At 51.5% G+C, this 23,054-nt stretch overlaps 1 long non-coding RNA gene across 1 annotated transcript; it reads right to left on the reverse strand.

Moving 5' to 3' along the window:
- Positions 1-19,932: 19,932 nt before the first annotated feature.
- Positions 19,933-22,199, reverse strand: LOC131274569 (uncharacterized). Its single transcript, XR_009181823.1, has 2 exons — positions 20,841-22,199; positions 19,933-20,606 (listed from the first exon to the last, which is right to left on the reverse strand). It is a non-coding gene; the product is annotated as an uncharacterized lncRNA (long non-coding RNA).
- Positions 22,200-23,054: the final 855 nt, after the last annotated feature.

Genomic DNA, 23,054 nt, shown 5'->3' on the forward strand with positions numbered 1-23,054 from the left:
TGCCAGCTTCCGTGGCGTACCTGCCTGTCTTCTGGGCAGCAGCCAGGAAATTGCATTCCCCACGAGAAGAAAGCACATGTCCAGGGGAAGCGAAGGGGACAGAGCAGTGGGGCTCCAGTGGGAGAATGTCCACGGGACCCCTTCCATTGTTCCCAAGGTCCAGACCCCTCCGGGCTGAGCAGGCAGGAGTGAGGATGTCTTCCAATGGGAAGCATCGCTCCCCCAGAACCTGGAGAGGACTGGCTGGAGCTGGGCTCCAACAGCTGTGCCGGCATTATAAATCTCTCTCCTCCAGGGGAGGCGCGGAGGTTCTCAACGTGTCCCGCTAATGGTAAATCTGTCAATGCCCAGAGACCAAGTCGTGGACTCAGAGCATCAAGGTGAGACCGTCTGCCTCCCTCCAGCCTGCTAACTGTGTCTGAAATCTATTCCATTCCAAATGTGGAAGGCTGTCTCTTTCTTCACTGAAAGCACGCGGGGAATTTAACTACAAAGCTGAGTAGGCTGCAAATCGGACCTAACTGCCTCTGTACCTGAGCTCTGGCCCGCCAGTTCTCTGCCAGGATGGATCCCTCTTCTGCCAGGGATTTGGGGATCCCTTTGCTATTTTGGAGGCTTGTGTAGTTTTTTCGTTGGCTTGTTTTCGGTGGCGTCTGCAGTCACCCTTGCAAGTTGTCTGTAAATCTCCACTTTCAAAAACAACAAAAAAATGTGGTCATTAGCCTTAGTTTTGACTCAGAGGATGTGAAATTAGAAGATCAGGTTTTTGATTTATCTCCTCATAGATGTACGACCTTGAACACGTCACTTTATCTCTTTTATTTTCCACATCTGTAGAAAGACAATTACAAATCTTTCTTATTGGCTGGATATGAGGATGAAATGAAATATCTATTTATGTCTATCAATCAGAGTTTTCAGTTATAAACAAGTAGTGTGCTGATAAATTGACTCTGAAAACAGAAACGCTGATTGATAGCACTTGCTGATTTCCATGGTGTAAATGGTCCCACCAAGGACGAGTTTAAGCTACCTACATGACACCACTGAATGAGGAGTTGGGAAGTTGCAAACAATCAGCTCTCCTGGCTGGTATGAGCGGACTCCAGCACACCCCTGAAGACTGCAGACACCAACTCTGGCTAATTTTATCAGGAAAGAAATGAACTGAGTGGGTATGGGCTACCTTGCAAATTTCCAGCTGGGAAATGAGACTTACAGTCTGTGCAGTCAGGAATAACAGGCCAGATCATACCTCAGAAGTGGACGAGGACCCCACTACCGCCCCTTCTGGGCTCAGGTACAGTAATTGCTCCATCAACACCAGCAAGTCTGGACATGGGACAATGCCACTAAAACTGAGGCCACTGCCAGCTTTGAAAACACGCAGCTGCTGTTGCTGCTCCTGCTACCCTCACCATCGGGGAGTAGGCTTGGGAGAGCCACAGGCTCCTGCTTCCTCCCACCATTCGCTTTTCATTCAGCCTGGGGAGGTGCATCTGATTGGTAGAGCCAGGTTGCCCGTCTGTGCCCTAGCTGCAAGGGAAGTTGGGAAAGTGCCTGCATTTTCAGTTTCTGTAGCAGACAGTGAGTGCTGCTGCATTAGATGGAGATTCCTTAATTATAAGAAGGGGCCAGAGTCTGGGCTGTTGGAAAGAGCAGCCAATGTCTTCTAGATCTGGGGTTTGCAAAATTTTTCTGTAAAGGCCAGAGAGTAAACATTTTCAGCTTTGAGGGTGGTACAGTTGGAACTACTCAACTCTGCCATTGAAGCATGAAAGCAGCAAAATGAATGGGGTATCTGTTTTCCAATAAAACTTTATTTACAAAAACAGATGGCTGTTCAGATTTGGCCCATGGGCCATAGATTCCTGGTCTCCGTTCCAGATCATGAAAGAGTCCAGCATGTGGTCAGCATGCAGCAAGTACTGGTTGAGTCTTCAGTTTTCATTGAAATGTGTTGAAGAACATGGAGGACCAAATCAGGGCAGGAACTAAGACAACAATTAAAACTCATCACTAATACTTCGTGGCCCAGGATCCTGGATAAACTATACGAGGGTGAAGAATTGAGGGGTCTAATATAGATATATATTTATCAAGCTTGTAGTATGAATTTTACCTGTCTTAGAGCTCATGGCTAATGTGGCCCTAGTTTTGGTCTCTGGTGTCATGCCCATAGACTTCACCCTTGACCTGGCCCGAGACTTGGTCACAAGGAGGCCCAGGCAAGAGCGTCGAGGATTTACACAAATTAACCAGAGAGGAGAAATGGGGGAAATAGCCACCTGCCCTGCTGGCAATGGAGAGGCACTAACAACCGCCTCCACGAGGGGCAAACCACATGAAATCCTGAATCTCTACTCCCAGGTTCAGAAAACAACACAAGAAACAGTGTCTGAAGGGCCAGAAAGGGACATGCAGGCTGCTATGGGGAAAAATACATCCGCTTTGAAGGCAGGTAGACCTGGGGCTGAAGCTTAGCACCCCAGTGACCTGAGCCAGTCACGGGACTGCACTGAGCCTCCGTTTCCTCCTCTGTAAAAGGGGGAGAGTAGACCCACCCCATCGCAGGGCTACCATGATTAAATGAGACCATTTTCCAAAAAATTGTAGCACGCAGTGAACACTCAGTACCTGTTAGCTCCTTACAAGTACATCTATGGAACTAAGTGCAAGTTTTTTGAAAACCAAACCTACCAGAACTTATATGTCCAAGTATGTGTGGGACTTTGAAGGACTTGGGGAGGTAGGGGAGGCCAGCCTTTCCCAGCCGGGTTTCCACTGCACAACATACTTTGTAGCAGTTCTTCCTGACTCAACTCAGTGGCAGCAGGTCCTGACCTTTTAGAGTGGACTGGATTTCTGGACAGAGACCAAAATTAAATGGAGCCAGGTCTGGTGAATAAGGTAGGAGAGGAAGCCGGCTGGGATGGCTTTGGGTGAGAAAAGATCTATGACTGTAAAATAATGAGCTGGGGTTATTTGTGTGGCTTGGAAACAGGCTTGGAAGGAAATCCCCGAAGAGGAATTCCAAAAGGGCTTTGAGTATCTGTAGCTTTGCTGGAATGGAATAAGTGACTAAGCCCCAGGAGAGACAACCACAGCAGGAGCAATGCTTGTTTGGAATAAAGTTCTAGGGAGTTTGTAATTTCTAGATGTGACTGTCATGCCTCTCAGGATTCGTTCACTCATTCACTCGTTCATTCATTCAACATTTATTGAGCATCAGGCCCCGTTGTGCGAGGCCGTGGTCGGTGCCGCCAGTAACGATATTGGCGCTACCTTCAGGTTTGCAGTCTTAAAGATATTCCAGTTCTAACAAAGGACCACCTAGACAGTGCCACTGTGCTGGATGTGAATGGTGTCCCTAGACTTGTGCAGTGCACAACCTGGACAACAATATATGGCATCCTTGTTTTATGGAAGAAACAATAAGGAAGTGGAGCAGGGAGACATTTGATCTAGACCAATAAGGAGGTCAAGGAGTCTTCGAGGCAAAGGTGGGAGTGGGGACAAAGAATTCCAGACTCAGAGTAGAGTGTACTGTGCTGCCCAGAGGAGGAGAGGGGCAAAGCATGTGCAGCAAACACTGGACGGTCTGGGAGGAGGTAGGAGGGCTGGGGGGACTGATTCCCTGCTCATGAGTCAAGAGCCCCCAGGGGCTTCTGGGGGAGCCCGGCTGCTGAATGTCAGACATTCCATTCCTGTGAGTGGGCCTCAAAGCCTCTGCCCTGGGAAAGAGGGGAGGAAGAACACTGGCCCCCGAGTCCCGCAGACCAGGACTGGACCCCAGCTCTGCAGCCGCTGGGCTGTGTGTGCTCCAGCAAGTCACTTAACCTCTCGGAGCAGGAGTATCCTCATCTGCAAAACGGAGATCCCAACAACGCCTGCCTCTAAGGGTTGGCGGATTCAGAGAGATGATGCAGATGTGAAGTGTCAGAGACACAGGAGGTGAGGAGGGGCTGGAATAAATTTTCTTCCCCCTTCAACCTCTGGTCCCTGTCAACCGTTGTGTAGGGGACAGAAACCTTAGTTAGAGTGCTGACCGAGCCAGCCCTCCGCAGGCAGTTAGCGGGCGATTGCTGTCATTTCTAAAAGTCTCTCTCTCTCATTAAGGAGACAGTTCTCTGGGTTTAGCGCAGCCCTCGCTCCTCAGTGGGCTTTTAAAATGCAAATCTTTCTGGATTGGGGTTTCCCTTTTAGTCTCCATTGCCTGGGGGTAAACTACTTTTATCAATGTATTCCATCTACCCCGGAGAGGGGAGGGGCACAGGGAAATGGGGGTTGGCTTGCGTTTTGCTTTGTTCAGAGAAAGAGAGAGAAAGAGAGCGAAGCACTGGCGGAGCAAGAGGCTCGTGGGCTTGGAATCAGAAAGAAGGCAGAGGGGAACGAGGGCACGTCAAGTCTCCCGCGTGCGCATCCTGCATCTATTGCACCTGCATGGTGCATGGTCTGTAAATGCCAAGGAGACACAGGCGCTGCCCTCAGGGGGCTCAGAGTCTGGCCGGGAAACCAAACATAAATAGTGAAACAAAATCCAAACAAAACCCGAGCCCCTGACACAAAGGGTGACGCAGCGATCCTAACGGCTGCCTGTTCTTGGCGTATGTTTAACTCAGTGTTAAAAATCTCCCTGCCCTTGGGGCGGCCATTATTATTTTTTTTTCATGGAAGAAAACAGTTTATTTAAGTTCCCATTACAAATTAAGGAGAATGATGGGTTTGAATTGAAGAAAAGAGCCAAGTTAAAATATAGAAACAAATTATTACAGGTGAGGGATCTGAGGCTCAGAGGGGCTAAAACGGACTTGCCCGGGATCACAAGGCGAGGAAGTGGAGAGACTCCCAGCCCCGAGTTCTCAACCCCGTCATGATCTAGGGCCAGAACTGGAAGGCCAGCCCGCCTGTCTGAGGCCAAGTGCTGAGCTCTGCCGTGATTCCAGTGTCTCCTTTGTATGTGGGGTGGGGGGGGAGGCGGGGGTCTAACGTGGGAGAGAAAGAAGATGAAATAGGCAAATTCGAAATGGTGCAGTTTAAGATTGTGTGTAAAAATAACATCTCCCTTTAGGTGCAAAATGTGGGATCATGCAAATCTCAATTTTTAAAAAGTACATCAATCATTGCGTCATTTCAGAACTGAGTGGCCAAGGGAAATTTGAACTGTGCGTGCAGTGTTGCCGCAGGGGGCAAAGGCTTTAGTGGGGAAGCAGATAGGCTCGCCACCCTTCCTGGGATGATGGGTGGCTTGTTTGAGGGGATGATGATGTAAAAGCTCTTCAGGAAAGCATCCTTTTTAAACACGTGCTCTCCCTGCGAGGGGGCGTGTGTGGATAATAATATGTAGCCCGTGTCCATCTCCTGCCACCACGTGCTTCCTCCCCTGGACTCTGCAGATAGTTTTGCTATCAAATAGCGGTGGGATCCCCTCCCCCCCCCCCCCACGATGGCAAGCGCCCCCCCCCAAGACTTTCTCCCGTCGCTCCAAACTCTAAAACTCCCAGCAGCCAACCGGTTCCCTTCTCTTTCTCCCACTCTTTGTTATGAGATAGAAACATTTCCCTAAAAAGCCCTGCCCTTCTTCTCTCTGTTCCCATCCCGAGTCCCTATCAGTGGGCCTGCTACGGAGACTGCAAGGCTGCAGCTTCGGACCTGGCAAAGAAAGGGGAGAAGGGAGACGCGCCCGCGGAAGTAGCCCGCAGCCTTCGAGCGGGCCGGTACCCTTGGGCCTCAGGTCTCCCGCGGCCCGAGCCCCCTCTCCCGGACACGCCCGTCCTCCCCAGCTCGCGGCCTGCCCTTCTCCTTCTCTATCCCCCAGCGTCCCTTCCCTAGCGCCCCCGGGCACACCTGGCCCTCCCTCCCCTGGATTCCAGCCTCCCGGCAGCTCTAGCTCCTGGACCTTGTCCCACAAAGGTTTGTTTGTAGGTCTGCTTTATCTCTAGGCTGTGAGCTCCTGGAGGGCCAGAACCAACTCTCTTTCATCCTCTATCCTCAGCAGGGCGCCTTGTACACCTAGTAGGAGCTCAATAAACCTCGTCCCAAGGACACACGGCCGAGAAAAGGCTTGTGGAATTGCACTGAGCTGGACAGGAGCGTGAAGATGAAACGTTCTGGGCACAGGGACTGATACTCCTCTGGGAAAGGCACAGCAAAGGCCGATGGCCCCCTGTGCCTCGTTTGTGGCCCTCTTGTGCAGTGTGGGGGGTCAGCACACATCCTTGGGTATACCCTGTCTACAAATGGGGCTGATTATTTCCAAAGAGGGCTGCGACCATCACCCTCATCCCCCACGTTTTCTGCGATGGACTTTGCCACTCCTCCCAGCAAAAGTTAGGGCGCATTCCCTTTTCCCTTGAATCTGGGCTGACCGTGCAGCTGGTTTTGATCAATGGAATAGAGCAAAAGTGATCGGGGCGACTTGCAGGTTTTGAGGCTTCCATTTTTGCTTTCTTAGAACCCAGCGACATGTAAACAAGTCTGAGATATCCTGCTGGAAAAGCCACACAGAGCAGACTCAAGCAGCCCAGCTGACAGCTAATGCCAACTGCCAGACAGGAGAGTAAGGGTCTCTGGGACCTTCCAGCCCAGCTGAGCTCCCTGCTGAATGCAGCCACTTGAGGGATCGCAGCTGATTCAGCATGTGAAATAGATCAACTGTTCAGCCAGGCCCTGCCTGAATTCCTGGCCCGCAGAATCATGAGTAATGGCATTTTAAGCCATTGTGTTTGGGGGTGGTTTGTTACACAGCAATAGATAACTGATGCACTATCTTTTTTCTGTGTGCACAGAAAAATCAATGGGAGGGGGATTTATGGCTTCTGGACCAGGACGTTTGAGAGGCTATTAATGGAATTCAAGCTTTTCTGTTCTTATTAGCTCAAAAAATTGCAGGTCCCTTAACCCAGGGATCAAAGTTCGCATCACCAGAATGGGGCAAGTTGACAGCACAGTCACCTGGTAGGAGGCGGTGAGGACAATGCAGCATCATTTCCGTGATGATCCAGCCAAAAGCGCTCCACCTGATCACGAGGAAACACCTGGCAAACCTGAACTGATGGGCATTCTATACAGTAACTTGAAAAAGTGTCAACGTCATGACAGCCAACGATTGAGGAACTGTTCCAGATTAAGAGAGGCTAAAGAAACATGACAACTGAACTCCGGTATGATCTAGGATTTCCTTGTTATAAAGGACATCACTGGGACAAATGGAAGGTTGTGGATAAGGCCTGTAGATTAGATAATGTAGCTAGTTTCCCAAGCTGCCATAACAAACGATCACAAACTCCCGTGACTTAAAATAACAGAAATTTCTCTCTCACAGTTCTGGAGGCCAGAAGCCTGAAACCCAGGTGTCAGCAGAGCCGTGCTCCCTCTGCAGGCTCTAGGGCTGGATCCTTCTTGGCCTCTTCCGGCTTCTGGTGGGCCTAGAAGTGTCTTATAAGGACCCTTGTCATTGGATTTGGGGCCTACCTGGATCATCCCAGCCAGATGATCTTATCTCAAGATCCTTAACTTAATGACATCCACAAAGACTCTTTTTCAAAAAAAAAAAAAGTCACATTTACAGGTTCCAGGGTTTAGGACATGAATATACATTTTTGGGGGGTTTTGGGGAGTGGGGGGCACCATTCAATCCACTACAGGTAATAATATCGAACCAGTGTTAACTGAGTTTGATCCCTGATTTTGCTCATTATGTTGTAGTTTTGTAAAAGAATGTCCCTAGGTTTTAGGAAATACACATTTAAGTATTTTGAGACAAAGGGGCATCATGTCTGCAACTTACTATCAAACAGTTTGGAAAAGACAATACATATCTATTTCTCCTCTATATGTATATGTATATCTAGATGAATATCTATGTCTGTATTTATCCGTATTTACATCTGTTTCAAAGCTTATCTGTATTTATATCTACTGAGAGAAAGGATAGAGTGTGCAGTAAAATGTTAATATCTGGGGAATCTGGGTGAAGGTTATATTGATATTCTTCGTACTGTTCTTGCAACTTTTCTGTAAGTGTGAAATTACGTTGGAAGTAAAGTTAGAAAAAGAAAGAAAGCGACTAAACCATGGTGTATGTGTGGTCATCATTAAAGAGGAAGTGACCAGCTGCCTCAGGGGCAGGACTTCTTAGGCTTTCTCCGGAAACCCCTGGTGCACAGCAAACCTTGCCCTCTTCTCCTCTCCCGCTCCTGGCAGCACGCCCCTGGGAATGGATCGCTGAGGGCTGCTAAACTGCCTCCCGCCTCCACCCCAGTCTCATGGCTGGTCTTCTCTGAGGGCAGGGTTTGTGCTGGGTTTTTCGCAGTAAGCATCCTGAGGTCACTGTCCTTCTAAGGAGACGTAGGCAAAGCCTTTCTGGGACCCCGGAGCATGCGGGCAAGTCCTCAGTGACCACTCCTACTTGCTTGCTCATTGGAATTTGGGGGATTCCCGTCCAGATGCCACAGAGCACAGGATAAAGGAGGGGGAGGGGGAGGGGGAGAGGCAGCCCCCCTCTGGGAGCAAGCAGTGCCGAGGGCAGGCACCCGGGGTGGCTTAGCTGTGTGACCTGCCTGCGCAGAGGCTCGGGCGGAGGAGGAGAGGGCCGGATCCGCCTGGCCCCACAGGGACGCTGGATCCCGCCAGTCTCTTGTGCTGAAATGCTCATTTCATCTCTCTCCTTTTGAACTTCCAAAAGGATCTGGGCCACCTGAGCCTCCCAGGTCAAGCAGTGCCAACTCTGCACGTTTCTGGGCAGAGTTTCTGGTGGGGAACAGGCAGGGCTGGAAAGAGCCAGGGGTTTGGAATCAGCGAGAGCCAGGAGGGCAGTCTCTGCCCGCCCCCCCGCCGTGCTGGCTGGGTGACCATGGCCCAGAGACCCTCCTCGCGCCGAGCATCACACCCCTGTCTGTAAAGTGGGAATGATCAAACACACTGGAGGCGTGGAGGAAATATCACAGTGCCGGCTCAAAATCCGTTCTTCCACAAAACCCATCTTCCAGGTCCACCCACGTTCAGCGGGCACGTGGCGCCTTCCCTCTGGCCTCCCAAACCCTGTTTTTCTCCCTCTCATCTGACATTGTGTCCAAAGCCCGGGCTCTAGAGCAAGGGTTCTTAATAAGGGGTCTGTGAGCTTGAAATGAAAATCAAAAAAACTTCATTTTTGTGGGGACGTGTTGGTGCGGGTGTGATATATTTATTCACTAATACACAGTATAGTGTGGACTTAGTAAGGGATCCATGGAACAGAAAAGGTTAAGAACCTCTGCTCTAGAGCATCCGGGTTCAAATTCAGGCCTTTGTCCATGAGTGATTAAGGTAGAGATACCAAACTTAGATGGGCCTCGGTTTCACCACCTCTAATAGGGAAAAACAGTAGCCTCTGCCTCTTAGATTGTTGTGAAGATCACCAGAGTCAACACGTTTAGCTAAATAATATCACTGAATGCTTATGGAGCACATACAATGTGCCAGATGTGAGGCTAAGTTCCTTATTAGCAATATTCCCATTTTACAGATGGGGAAACTGAGGCAGAGAGAAACGACAACATTTGCCCATCATCACAGAACAAGTAAGAGGCAGAGCTGGAGTCTGCACCCGGGAGTCTGGGTCCAGAGTCTGTGCTTTGTTTTGTTTTTTAAAGATTTATTTTTATGTATTTATTTCTCTATTCCCCTCCCCGCCTTGTTTGTGCTCGTTGTCTGCTCTCCGTGTCTATTCATTGTGCGCTTTCAGCTCATCTTCTTTTAAGAGGCACCAGAAACCAAACCTGGGCCCTTGCATGTGGCAGGCAGGTGCCCAACTGCTCGAGTCGCATCTGCTTCCCGTGTCTGTGGCCTTAACCCCTGAGCTCTGTGGTCCAGCATACAGTAAGCGCTCAATTCGTGTTGGCCGTTTCTAGGCTCACAGCCAGAGTTTCACGGCTATAAAACCTGTGTAGTCGCACATGGTCCCATGCTCAGAAGCGCTCTGTGCTTGGTTTCCTACTCTGATTTGCTGTGCTGAAATTCCTAATAATTTTTGAACAAGGGGGTCCTGCATTTTCACTGTGCACAGGGCCCTGCAGGTTATGTAGCCAGTCCTGCTCAGAATCCACAGGGGACAATTGCCTCCTTCTCTTTCTTCCTCCCTCTGTAGACTGTCAGCAACTTGAGGCCAGGCACGGCTAACTCGTCTCCACATTCACCCCTCGCCCTGGCCGCTGCTGGCAGTCTGGCTGGGGAGGAAGGAGGTGGCCAGAGCCATGGCTGCTGTCCCTGTCCCCATATCCCATCAATGCCCCAACTAGCTTCCAGCCCAGGAAGCCTCAGGAATTGCCAGAGAAGGAACCTCTCCCTGCGCCAGCCTTTCCAGAGTGGAGGGGGCACGGTGTCCACGTGAGCAACCAGGGGCTACTGGAGATCGTTGCAATCAAGGAATCCCAGCCAGGCCCGAAAGACCCTAATAAACAGTTAATTATGATGCCAGCTCTGTAAATAGCAGCAGGGAGACCCAGCTAAGCGCGTGTTTACGCCGACTGGAGCTGGGGCTGGGCAGGGCTTTCTCAAGGCTGCAGCGCTGGAGGTAACCGGAGGTAACCGCGGATCTCCAAGTGCAGGCTGTGGTCAGAGTGCAAGGTAAATAAGACCCTCCCTAAAAGGTCCAAAGGTTCCAGGGCTTTACAATGATTAAAAGAAAGCTCTTTCCCTGTCTATAGAGGGTAGGCAGTGTGGAGGAAGGGCAGAAAAGAAATATCTGTTGAGCACCTACTATGTATCCGCCCTTTCTAGACATTATGAGAAGGGGTTTAGGGGCCAGGTGGGAAGTGGGTTTGGGTATTTCTGGGCCTGGCATTGGCTGGCAATCCTCTCTCTTGCCTCCTTATGCTCCCTTTCCAACCCCATATCTGTAACTGCTGATTTTTTTGTAATTGATGTGAGATTCATTAAATATTTTAAAGTGAACAATTTAGTCGAATCTCATTGCAACCAACACCTATGTCAAATTTCAAAACATTTTAATCACCCCAAAATAAAGCCCTGAATCCATTAGCAGCGTCTCCTTATTCCCCAGCCACTAATCTGTCTTCTGTCTCTATGGATTTAACTAATCCAGATATTTCATACAAATGGAATCATTTCATATGTGACTGTTTCTGTCTGGCTTCTTCCACTTAGCATAATATTTTCAAGGTTCATCCAGGTTGTAGCATGTATCAGTGCTCCATCCTTTTTAATGACTGAATAATATTCTATTGCATGGATACACCACATATTGTTAACCCATTCACCTGTTGATGGACCTCTGAGTTGATTCCACCTTTTGGCTATTGTGACCAATGCTGCTATGAACATCGGTGTACAATGATCTGTTTGAGTGCCTGTTTTCAGTTCTTTTGTGTATATAGCTAGATTCCCTGGTCATCTGGTCATCTGGTAATTCCATGTTTAACTTTTTAAGAAACTGCCAAACTGTTTCCCACAGCGGTTGTACCATTTTACAATCTCACCAACAACGTACAATGGTTCCTATTTCTCTGCATCCTCGCCAACACTTATTTTCCCTTTTTTTTTTTTTGGTAATCACTGATTTTCATGGGGGCCGAGGTAAGTCCCTCTCTGCCACCCATGCTCAAACCAGAACCTGTGTTCCAGATTTAGAGGTCAGCCTTGTAAAAGCCAGATTGCGGGAAGGACAATTTGGGGGCACCTGAAAGCATTTGGTTGCTGTAGTATATCAGTCAGTATAGGAGAAGGTATGTTGCAATAACAATCAGCCTCCAAACTCTTACTGGCTCAAACAACAATCTCATACCCTTGCCACATGTCCAGCTTTGGTCAGCTGAGATTCTGTTCACTGCAGTGACAAAGGGACCCTGCCAGTTACAATGGTGGTCACTGAGCCAGAAGGAATGAGAGCTCAGGAAGGTCTCATGCCAGCAATTAAATGTTCAACCTAGAAGTGATGTGTATCGCTTGACCTGAATTATACATGGCTTATACTACCCAAAAGAGTGTCAAGGAGTACAATTCCACCATGCTTGGAAGGGGAAAGAACCAGGAATATTGGACAAACAGAACTAACAGCTACCATATAGAACTGTGACTATAATGCATTGATTTGTAAGCCATAATGGCAATAATGTTTACTGAGCACTTACTATGTGCCAGGCACAGTGCTAAATGCACCAGAACAATCCTCGGATGTAGGCATTATGATCTCTGGTGAGGCTGAGAGGTTACATACCATGCTTATCTGTTGTTTGGGATGTAAGTTACAGACAACACAAGTCGGATGGGATCAGGCAGTCTGAAACAATTAGGAAAAGTCAGTACTTCACATAAGAAGTTCAAGGAAGGGCACACTCCAGGCACAGCACGCCCATACCTCCACGGTGTCACCAAGGTTGCAAGTTCTTCTCAGCTCAGAGCTGACCTCCTGAGGACTGCCTTCAAGTCAGGCTGGAGGGATTCCCAGCGTCACATCCAGACCCACTCATGGCTGTCGAGCTTCTCCTTCCTAGGAGTGATGGAAGCTTTCCCAGAAGCCCCAGGAGACTTTCCCTCATGTCCCCTTGACCATCACTGGATCACTTGACCAACAATGAACCAATTGCAGGCAAGGGGAATGGGAGTCCCATGCCTCGTGTCATCTTTTGGGAAGAACAGATGGTTGGCATGGGGATGGGGTCAACCACAGTGATGGGAGCCAGGATTTGAACCCAGAGATGCCTTCCTCTTGACCGCCCAGATAGGAAAGCACGGCCCACGTGAGGGATGTCCTGCAAACCTCCAGCCCAGCGCCTCCTCCCCAACTTCCTTTTTAACCAGTTTCTAGCATCTGGGCATCACCTGCCTTCGATTTGCCCTTGGCACTCCTAGTGTCCAGCCAACCAGTGACCCCACATGTCCATTCCGATCAGCCATCCTCAGCTCAGCACCAGGCCAGAGAACTTTCCGTTCCACTCCTGATCATTCGTCCTCCCGCATCAGCCTTTCCCGGCTACCCGCCGGGCTGAGGCCTCTCAGAGCTGCTCGTGTTCAGTCAGACGTATCTGGCTGATCAGCAGTTCTGGGCCTGGGGACGACAGGGCAAGGGCCTTTTGGAACCACTGTCTGTTCACATGCGTCAGCTAGTCCCAGCCCGCAGCTCCAGCACCGGGGCTGACTCGGCCCGGCCTGGCCCCCTTATCCGAGAGGGCTGGAGGCAGCCGTGCAGCCACCAGGCTTGTCTGGGAGCTGAGCCCGAGACCAGGCATGGACGCAGGAAATGGACAGTGGCGGTGAGGTTTACTGGAGGGTTGAGAGGGAGAGAAGACTGAGAAAGAAGGAAGGAGAAGAGGGAATAAGCAAGGAGGCCCCGAGACAGGGAAGTATCTGCACCCCCAGCACCTAATAGCATACCTGGAAGGCTACAGAAAAGAGGGATGAACTGGCTTGAAAAATGGAGGGAGAGAAGGCGGGGTGTCTGTGAAGGGAGAGGGAGGAGGAAGAGAAATGAGAGCAATAGAGAAGAGGGCAATACGGCAGAAAGGGGGCAAACACAACTCCACAGGGCCAGGCACCAGCTCTGGTTGTCTTTACCTTCTCATCACTAGCTCAGTCCCTGGTATACTGTAGTGGCTCAATAAATGTTTATCTTGAAGAGCGAAAAGGAAACAGGGAGAAGAGAGTAAACGGAAGAAATGAGGTGACAGTCAGAGAGGAAAGGAGACAGAAGGAAGAGAAGGCAGGGGCTGGGGGCGGGGGGCCGGGGGTGATGAGAGGAGACCCAGGAGGGCGGAGCGGGTGAGGAGGGCAAGAATGAAGAAGGGGGGCCAGAAAGCCCGCCCTGCGGTGGAAGCAGAGTGCTCGCGCGGGTGGGAACGAGGGCCGGCGCCTCCTTTTGATGAAAACGCACATTAGCCAACGGGCTGGGATCTGACAAGTGCCAACAGGCCCATCGCGGAGTTTAAAAGCGCTACATCTGTCAGGGTTTCAGTTTTTAAGTCAGCACTTTCCTTCTTCTCGTGCTGGGATTCTGCCACTGTGGTTTGCCCCACACATCTCCCACAAGCACCCGGGGCTTGTCATGGCCTCGTCAGAGTTCTGCGAGCCCGGGTGGGCGGAGGGCGCAGGTCAGAGGGGGCGAGGGGCTGAGGGCAGTGGCCGCAGGGGTGTCCTTCGGAGGGGCGCCCCTGGAAGGCAGACACTGAGAGGGTGGAAGGAAGGAGCCTGCCTGGCCTCGGGGGACCCATGTTCCCTTGTGTTAGAAATAAGCCAGGAGTCCAGACCTCCAGACCTGGTCCAGGTCACATCTCCAGAGCTGGAGAGATGCTTGTTTCTCCCCACTTGGGAGCCGTGTTTATTCTCCCCTCTCTAGAGTGCAGGTCCCTGGACCAGCACCCAGAGGGGAGGGCAGGGGGAATTCAGGAGCTAAACGCAGGTCTCAGGAAACTGTGAGGCCCCACAGGACCTGCACCCTGGGTGCTGGAGAGGGGCTACCTCTGGGTACTCCCTGAAGGCTTCGGACCCCAGCAGACCCGGGTTCAAATCCTGCAACTCCTAGGTGTACGAGCTTGGGTTGGTCACTCCAGGTGTCAACTCCAGGTGTCAACGTCCTCATCTTTAAAATGAGAAAGAAAATACTTGCCCCGTGGGGTTATTGGGAGAATGAGAGAAGAAAATATACACAAAGAGCTTAAACAAGCTTAATGAAGGAGGAGGAGGATGCAGATCTTTCCAAGTCCATTTCCGCCTAGCCCTGAGAGGTTACTGTGGGCCATAAGGAAAGACGGTCGCTGCCCTTAAGCAAATTTAGACCAGAAAGCTATGAGTGAAATAGTTAGGAAGCCACAAAACACACCATATTAGCAAGTGCCTAGGATGTGGTCCAACCCGACCAGGGTCAGGTTTTATAGGGTATCATTACGGCAGGGAGGATAGGGTAACAAGCTCATGCAGTGTGGAAGTCTGTGTCCCAGGAAACTGGGCAAAATGGGGCAGTTGGTCACCCCACAGGGAGGAGGCAACTGCACCTAGACCTTGAGGGAATCATCCATCCATCCATCCATCCATCCATCCATCCATCCATCCATCCATCCATCCATCCATCCCCCCATCCATTTCTCGAGCATTTACTGAGTGCTCACTTTGGCCCAATCCCTGTTAGGCACTGACCGCCTGGCGAACAAGATGGGTGTCCTTGCCCCCAGAGCACTCACATGCACGCCTGCATGCATTCTTCCACTCACTCAATGAAGCATCTATTATGCACCTACTAGGTGAGAGGCATTCTTAGGTGCAGCAAAGGCAAAGACAAAAGACACCGTTGCTGTCCTCAGGGTGCTGACGTCTAGTTAGTGGTGGAGGCGAGGCAGCAGGCCATCCCCTCCAGGGCAGGAAGGACCGCCAAGGCCTCCGGAGGGAGAGGAGGGACTCGCAACCCCAAGTTGGGGAGGGGGTGGCCAGGGAAGCTTCTGGACTCTGAAGAGAGAACTGGCAGAGCCAGTCAGAGAAATAGGAGGGGAGGGAAGAGCCTGAATACAGGGGGCTGGGCAAGGTCAGCTGGTAGGAAACGCAAGTGTGGCAGTGTAGTGCAGAGAGGAGCGTGGCCTGGGGGCAGGGGAGGGGAGAGCTGGCGACAGGCAACAGGAGGGCAAGGAGGGAGTTTGCTCAGCAAATGCACAGAGGTGGGTGCCAGCAGGACTCGTGGAAGGACTGAAGGGAGGCATCAGACCCTAGACATTGGCCGGGGCTGGGGCAGCCATCCTGGCCGGGGTCAGGGATGCGGGCTGTGGGAGGATGCAGAGGAGGGAGGAGACCCAGGCTCGGCTTCAGTTCTGAGCCAATGGGGGAGACGAGGGGAAGGAGGAGACGTCTAGCTGTCCTGTCACTGGACAGTCTGGACCAGCACCCTAGGCTTGGGCCTGGCTCTGGGGACTGTAAGATGGCACTGAGTCTTCCTAGGCATTTGGGTCAAGGGGGCACATTTTCCTTCCTTGCTGTGTACGTTTTTCAATTCAATGGAGAAACAACAACACGACATTGATGGAGCATTTGGAGCTGGGCCCCTTTGCTGGTGTACAAAGTAAAAAGATAAAAGGCCAGGCCTTAGGAGCTCATGGTCCCATGGGGTAGAGCCACACACACAAATGCACAAACACACGTCCACACACACACGTGCCACAGGAGGATGTAATGACATCAAATGGCTACCTCCAATGATGCTTACTCTGTTCCAGACACTGTACTAAGCATTTTACTGACATTAACTCATTGAACCAACTGTTCGAGCACCTACTGTGTGCCTGACATTGTTCTAGGCACAGGGGATTCAGCAGCAGATGAAAAAAAACACAAAAAAACCCACATCTGCTCTTCAAGTTTAACTGTAATTCTCCCCCAACCACAAGAGGAGGAGTCTGTTCTGGTCTTCATTTACAGATAGGGAAATTGAGGCTCAGAAGTAGGAAGCGACCTTGCCCAAGATCCCACAGCCCACGGCAAAGCCGAGACCAGAATCCACACCCTCTGACTCCGAAATCGCAGGCATTCAGCCACGGTGCCCCTTCTCAAGGGCTAAAGGAACGTGACCGATGGAGCCCAGGAGAAAGGGATCAGGCTGGAGGGAGGGAGGGTTGGAAAGCCTTCACGTCTGGACTCTGAGGAGGGGTTCGCCATTTGTTCTAAACTCCATAGTTCATAAACTCCTCTTTTGGCCGAGGCACTGTTCTAGGCCCCGTGGGAGAAAGAGGCATGGGAAAGACTCTGCCGCGCGGAGTTTAGGACTTCTAGCAGGGGAAGACCAGAGCTAAGGGGCAAGATAAACCAGACCATTTCAGACAGCGGGAAACACCACAGAGGAAACATGGGGGACACCGTGGAGAGAGACAGGCTCCTGGGAGACCCCACAGCTGACCCCCAGTGACCCAGAGGTTTCAGCCTGGGGGAGGCTGGGGGTGATTTCCAGGCAGATGGCTCGGCAAATGCCCAGAGGTGGGAACAAGCCCTTTCCAGGCAAGGAACAGAATGGCCGGGAAGGATGGGGTGGGAAAGCGAGGGGCTGCGGGAGGCCATGTGGGCAGAGAGGCAGGCCCAGGCCAGTTCACGCAGAGCCTGGCGGGCCCGAGAGAGGAGACTGGCAGTGGTGAAAGGTGAGCCAGAATGGTCGCCTTCTCATTTGACCCCGAGGCTCAGAAAGGCAAAGCCACCTGCCCACCGTGACACAGCTCGTTTGCCTCAGATGCGGAGTTAGGACCCAGGACTCCTGACTTTCCAATTTCCTTTCCGTTGGCCCCTACTTCCCCTTCTGAGGAGGTGAGGACAGCGACTCTGCAGGCAATGGAGAAGACCTTTCAAGGCTCTGCAGCCGCCCCGGATAACCTGGCTGAACTCGGCAGCAGGGCTCTGCCCCCGGAGCTTTGGGAGCCAGCCCCGCGCTCCCCTCTGCAGTCTTCACGCTTGCCCCTTTAATTTCCAGGCCTTTCAATTTCCTGATCTAAGAGCATTTTACAGACATGGGGTGCGGGGCTGGCTGTAATAACCGTCTGTTGAGTAAATGACCCCTTCTGTCCTGACTTGCAGGTAGCGAAACCTCACGCTGAGAGCAAAGGTGAGCTAGTCAGGGGCCGAGGGCGGGGGTGTGCTTTGCCCGTGACCTGCAGACTGTCTTCACTCTCGGGGGCTTCAATTTGTTATTGACAAGACATGACTAACAATGTTTATTTAACTCCTTTGGTGTTTGGAACAACTTAAGCAAAATATTTGGCACAAAAAATGTTTCCTGTTGGGTCCCAGCACCCCAGTTTTCCTCTAGGGAGTCACCCCTACTCCCACATACACAGTCCCTGGGCTCTGGGAAATAATAAATGCATCCTTAAGTGCCAGGAGTGCCATGTGACTCAGGACCAGCTAATCAGAGCACTGTATTCCTCCAGCCAGGGACTGGTATTTGGCCCAACAGGAACCAACTGGGACGTGAGGATATTTGTGGCTGCCTTTGGAAAGGACTCCTCATTCTTTTCTGCTGGACTTGAGCTGGGGAAGATGTGACAGGAGCTACTGGAAGTCATTCCTTCAGCCCTTGGCAACCACCAATCTATTTTTGTTTCTATGGATTTGCCTTTTCTGGCTATTTCAGAGAAATGAAATCCTATCTATGTAGTTTTTTTCCCTGTAGCATAATGTTTTCAAGGTTCTCCCATGTTGTAGCATGGATCAGAATTTCATTACGGGAAGTCAGTGTGGCTGAACTGATAGAGTATCCGCCTACCACATAGGAGGTCCAGGGCTCGAACCCAGGTCCTCCTGGCCCATGTGGTGAGCTGGCGCATGTGTGGTGCTGCCAAGTGCAAGGAGTGCCGTGCCACGCAGAGGTACCCCCCTTGTAGGGGGTGTGAAGTGCCACCACTTGTTTTTCTAAATAAAGTTTTATTGGAACACATTCACACCCATTCATCATTTACATATTATCTACAGCTGCTTTTATGCTACAGGGACAGAGTTGAGTCATTGTGACAAAGGTAGTAAGCCCTCAAGGTCTTAAACATTCAATATCTGACCCTTTACAGAAAAAGTTTACTGATCCCCTGATTTACCAATCCTCTCATTTCTTAAAGAGGAAAGGAAGACCCAGAGGGATCACATTCTTAGGTAGGGGTACACAGCCAGGACTGGAATCTTTCCGGGACTCAGTTCTGACATCTGTAAAATGGGTGGTGAAAATTAAAGCAAGGCCAGCCAAGTGCTCAGCACAAGGGTAGGAGTCCTTAAATGTGACACTTCCTTAGAATCTGAGACTCCTGACTCCTAGTCTAATTGTCCACCCACCCCCCAACTTCCCAGCCATACAGATGCTTTTTGTTTGTTTGTTTATTTTTAAAGGTTTATTTATTTCTCTCCCCTTCCCCTCCCCTCCATTGTCTGCTCTCTGTGTCCATTCTCTGTATGTGTTCTTCTGTGTCTGCTCGCATTCTTGTCAGCGGCACCAGGAATCTGTGTCTTTTTTTATTGCGTCATCCTGCTGCATCAGCTCTCCATATGTGTGGCGCCACTCCTGGGCAGGTTGTGCTTTTTCGCACGGGATGGCTCTCCTTGATGGGTGCACTCCTTGTGCGTGGGGCTCCCCTACACAGGCGACCCTCCTGTGTGGCATGGCATTCCTTGCGCGCATCAGCATTGCACATGGGCCAGCTCCACACGGGTCAGGAGGCCCTGGGTTTGAATGCTGAACCTCCCATGTGGTAGTCGGATGCTCCATCAGTTGAGCCACATCCGCTTCCCATGATGCTTTTTTTTTAAGGAGGTACCAGGGATTGAACCCAGGCGGGAAGCAGGCACTTAAACACTGAGCTACAACAGCTCCCCTGGATGTTTTTTCTGTGGCCAGCTGGACCCAGCTAAGTTACGAGTGTGTGTACCGGGAACATCCCAGCCTCACTTATCCTACTCTGGAGAAGCCTAAGATGTGCATTGTACAGAAAAATCAGGTTCACACAGTTGGTAACAACCTCTGCGTGTAGACGGGGTTCTCTCCCCTCTCCTGCGTGCCCCGGGTATGCCATGGCACACACTGGTGGGCAAGTCAGCTCTTGTCACCCTGCAGGCTTCACCCCTCCCTAGCTCCCATGTCAGAGGGTCAGTGCGATTTAGGCATTCCTCATGTCAGCCCTACCACCCCCGTTGCCTCCCACCCATTTCCCAGGTTCCGCTAAGCTTTAGTGGCTGGGAACACAGATTCTGCTCAGAGTCAGGCAGGCCGGGTTTGGGGACTGGCCCTGACACCTGGCTTTGGGACCTTTGGCAAGTTATTCTCTCTTGGCCTTAGTTTCTTTATCTATAAAATGGAGACGGTGATATCTACCTCTTGGGGCTGCCCTGAGAGTGCAATGAGCCAGTGTATGAAACGTCAAAGCACGATGCCTGGCATGGTTTAACAGATGCGTTTTGGAAGAGTAGGGATAAAAGAGCAACCTCTACGCTGCATTTGTGCGAAGTGCTTTATGTGCATCTTCCCGATTTTACAGTGGGGATGGGTGCTCAGAGCTGTGAAGTGAACGCCCCAAGGTCCCACAACAAATGAGGGCAGAGCTTAGATTCAAGCCCTCTTCTGCCTGACTCCAGGGCCGATGCCTGGCGACCGCCTACCCTCCTCTGCCCCTAACTTCCACTGCCACCTTGGGCCACCTCTCAGGGACTCTGTCCCCATCGGTTCCCATCACTGATGATCTGGAAGGTGTCCTCTTGTTCTACATCCAGGGTCCCTGTTCCCTCAGGACGCCTCTCCTGGGCTGGGGTAGGAGTGGCTTGCCCGCCTGTCCCCTGCCTGGCCTCTGGCCTGGCGCACACCTGTCCCATATGGTTCTCTTCCTCCCCCCACCCCTCCCCCTCTCTAGCCTGCTGCTGAAGCGCATAATCTGCTTATGTGCACAACTGACTCATGCCAGGAAGAGCTGACGCCGAGGGCCTACAGGTGCTTCTGCTCCTGGCTAATTTGCTTTCACCAAGTGCAGGATCTGACAGTTCGGCAGGGTTCCTCGGGGCTGGACATGGTGGTTTGGTGGCTTTACTGAAGCAGGCTCGGCTCGAGAAGCTTTACTCAGCTCAGGCCCAAGGCAGTGAGGACTCCCCCTTACTTGAATCTGCTGTCCAGGAATACCCTATGGAGAGAAAGGCCCCAGGTGCCACCTGAAATCCTGAAGGGCACCCTGCCTGGCATGGCCGTCCTTCCCATAGTTTCTGCCACCTGCTCCCACTCCTCCCGGCTGACTCCTTTTCTTCTGTCAGGTATTGTCACCTCCCCCGAGGGGCCCTCCATGATAGCTCATCTAAGCAGCCTCCCCCCTCTGTGATTCTCATGTTTACTTCTGGTCTGCTTCCTCCGGCAGGCTTACCTTGAATTGCAATTTTACACATGCCTCTAGATCGAGTTGTGTATCCGGTGAGTTCAGCAGGGTCTGAGAGGACAGGGCCCGTATCTGGGTTTTTCACTGATCCGTAACCCAGACCCCTCAGTGCCTAGCACATACTAGGCACTCCAGGCATTTGTACTGAATGAATGAAAGCCTTGTTTGCAGCAGGGAGGGAAGCTTGCGGACGCTGCTCTTTGGCAGCGAAGGGTCCTGCGGGAAGCTGACTTCATCCCCCGTGCTCCCCTCCCGAGCCTTGTCCAGAGGCTACACAGCTACAGGGAGCAAACTGTACGTATAACCATTTTTGCGGCTTTTCAGACTTCCGAACAAGCTGCCTTCCCAAGAAAACACATTACACACAGCCTTCCCCACCTCCTGCCCAGACAGCCAGTGTCCCAAGGAACAGCGCTTTGTTTATGATAATAAAGCAGGGCCCATGGCAACACACTGTGATGTCATGGGAGTGTGAGGTCATAAATCCTTCCAGGCAAAGAATGGGGCCCGAGTGGACACAATGGGCTCCGAGCCTCCCCTGGCCTGGTTGGAGCCACAGCTAGATAAGTCCCCCTTATATCAGGTTCATTTATTTTTTTCTCTCTTTCTCTTTTCTTTTTCTCTCTTGCTCTTTTTTTTTTTCCTACCCACACCCCAAATTAAATAAATAAATAAAAGTTTTAAAAGACTCTGAGTGGAAAGATTTGTCCCAGGAATTTCCTGTTGGCTACTGTCCAGCTAGCAGAGAAGGGCCAGCGATAATGGGAACAATGCTGCTTCTTCCCAGACCTGCAACGGGAACGCTTCCCCTGTTCCCAGCTTCTTGGCTGAAACTGGGGGAGTCTTGGAGAGTTGCTGGGCTCTGCACCGAGGGGTTTGCAAGGAAATAAACAGTGCTCTTGCTCCCTCTCGGTCTTTTTCTACTTGCGCTCCTTCTCCCTTTTGCTCTTTCGCAACCTCTGTCTTTTCGCAACTCTCCATCCGCCCGGCTCTCTCTTGCCCTGGTTTCAGGCCCCTCGGTGTCTTCCCCCAGCTCCTTCCGTCTCTCTTTCCTGGTCTCCTTCGCGCCTCCGCGTTCCTTCTCCCGCTGAGTCTGCCGGTCTCTCCCAGTCTCTGCCTTGGTCTGCCTCGCTGCGCTGGACTCGCCGTCTCTCTTTTCCACTCGCTTTCCTCCCTTCCTTCTCCTGGGCTCATGTTACTGAAACAAATGAACGGGACTGAAGGGCCGGCCCGCTGCCCGCGCTTTGTGATCCGCGGCTGAGTGGAGCGGGGTGCACGTTTCCTGGCGGGGGTTCCCGCACATCTGCACCCACTCAAGGAACAGGCTGGGCCTCTGATTCCGCCAGAGCGCGCGTCCCTGGGGCCCGCCATCTACCAGGGCCCGGCGCGCTCCCTGCCAGCCCCAGCTGGCGCCTTGGCTGCCCCCGGCCCCCACCACGCTGTGGGCTGGGAGGGGCGGATGCTCGTTGGCGGGGAGTGTGTGTGTGTGTGTGTGTGTGTGTGTGTGTGTGTGGCGCTCCCAGGCTTTTTTCTTGTTACTTTTATTGCTGTGGCATTTACTAAGGTCCAGGCACTGTTCTAAGTGATTTAAATTGATCAACTTTTTTAAAACTTCAAAGCAACCTTATGCAATATTACTCTTGCCCCTGTTTGACCGAGGAAGACAGTAAGGCACAGTTAGTTTAAGTAATTAGCCCCGAAGCACCCGGCTACCAGGAGTTTCTCTCTCTCCTCAGGTCAGTTTTTTGGTGGCAGAACATTCATTCATTCATTCAGGTACCAGGGCCGGGGAATGAACCCAGCACCTCATATGTGGAGTTGGTTTTTTTTGTTTGTTTGCTTGTTTTTGTTTGTTTTTAGCAGGCACTGGGGACCAAACCCGGGACCTCCCATGTGGGAAGCAGGCTCTCAACCACTTGAGCCACATCCTGCCCTGCAGAAAATACTTTTTGACACCGTATTGCATTCTCCCACAGCCCCCACACCTCATCTGAACAGGGTTTTTCTACCTCGGACCTACTGCCATTCAGGGCTGGGTGCTTCTTTGCGGTGGGTGCCGTCCTGGGCATTGCAGGATGTTGAGTAGCACCCCCAACCTTTGCTCAATAGAGGCGAGGAGAAACCCCCCTCCCCAACATTACTAAGTCCCTTTTGGGAGGGGGGAGGTAAAATCACCCCCAGCTGAGAACCTCTGATCCCAAA

This window comes from Dasypus novemcinctus, chromosome 19 (genome assembly GCF_030445035.2).
Source record: "Dasypus novemcinctus isolate mDasNov1 chromosome 19, mDasNov1.1.hap2, whole genome shotgun sequence".
Lineage (NCBI taxonomy): Eukaryota > Metazoa > Chordata > Mammalia > Cingulata > Dasypodidae > Dasypus > Dasypus novemcinctus.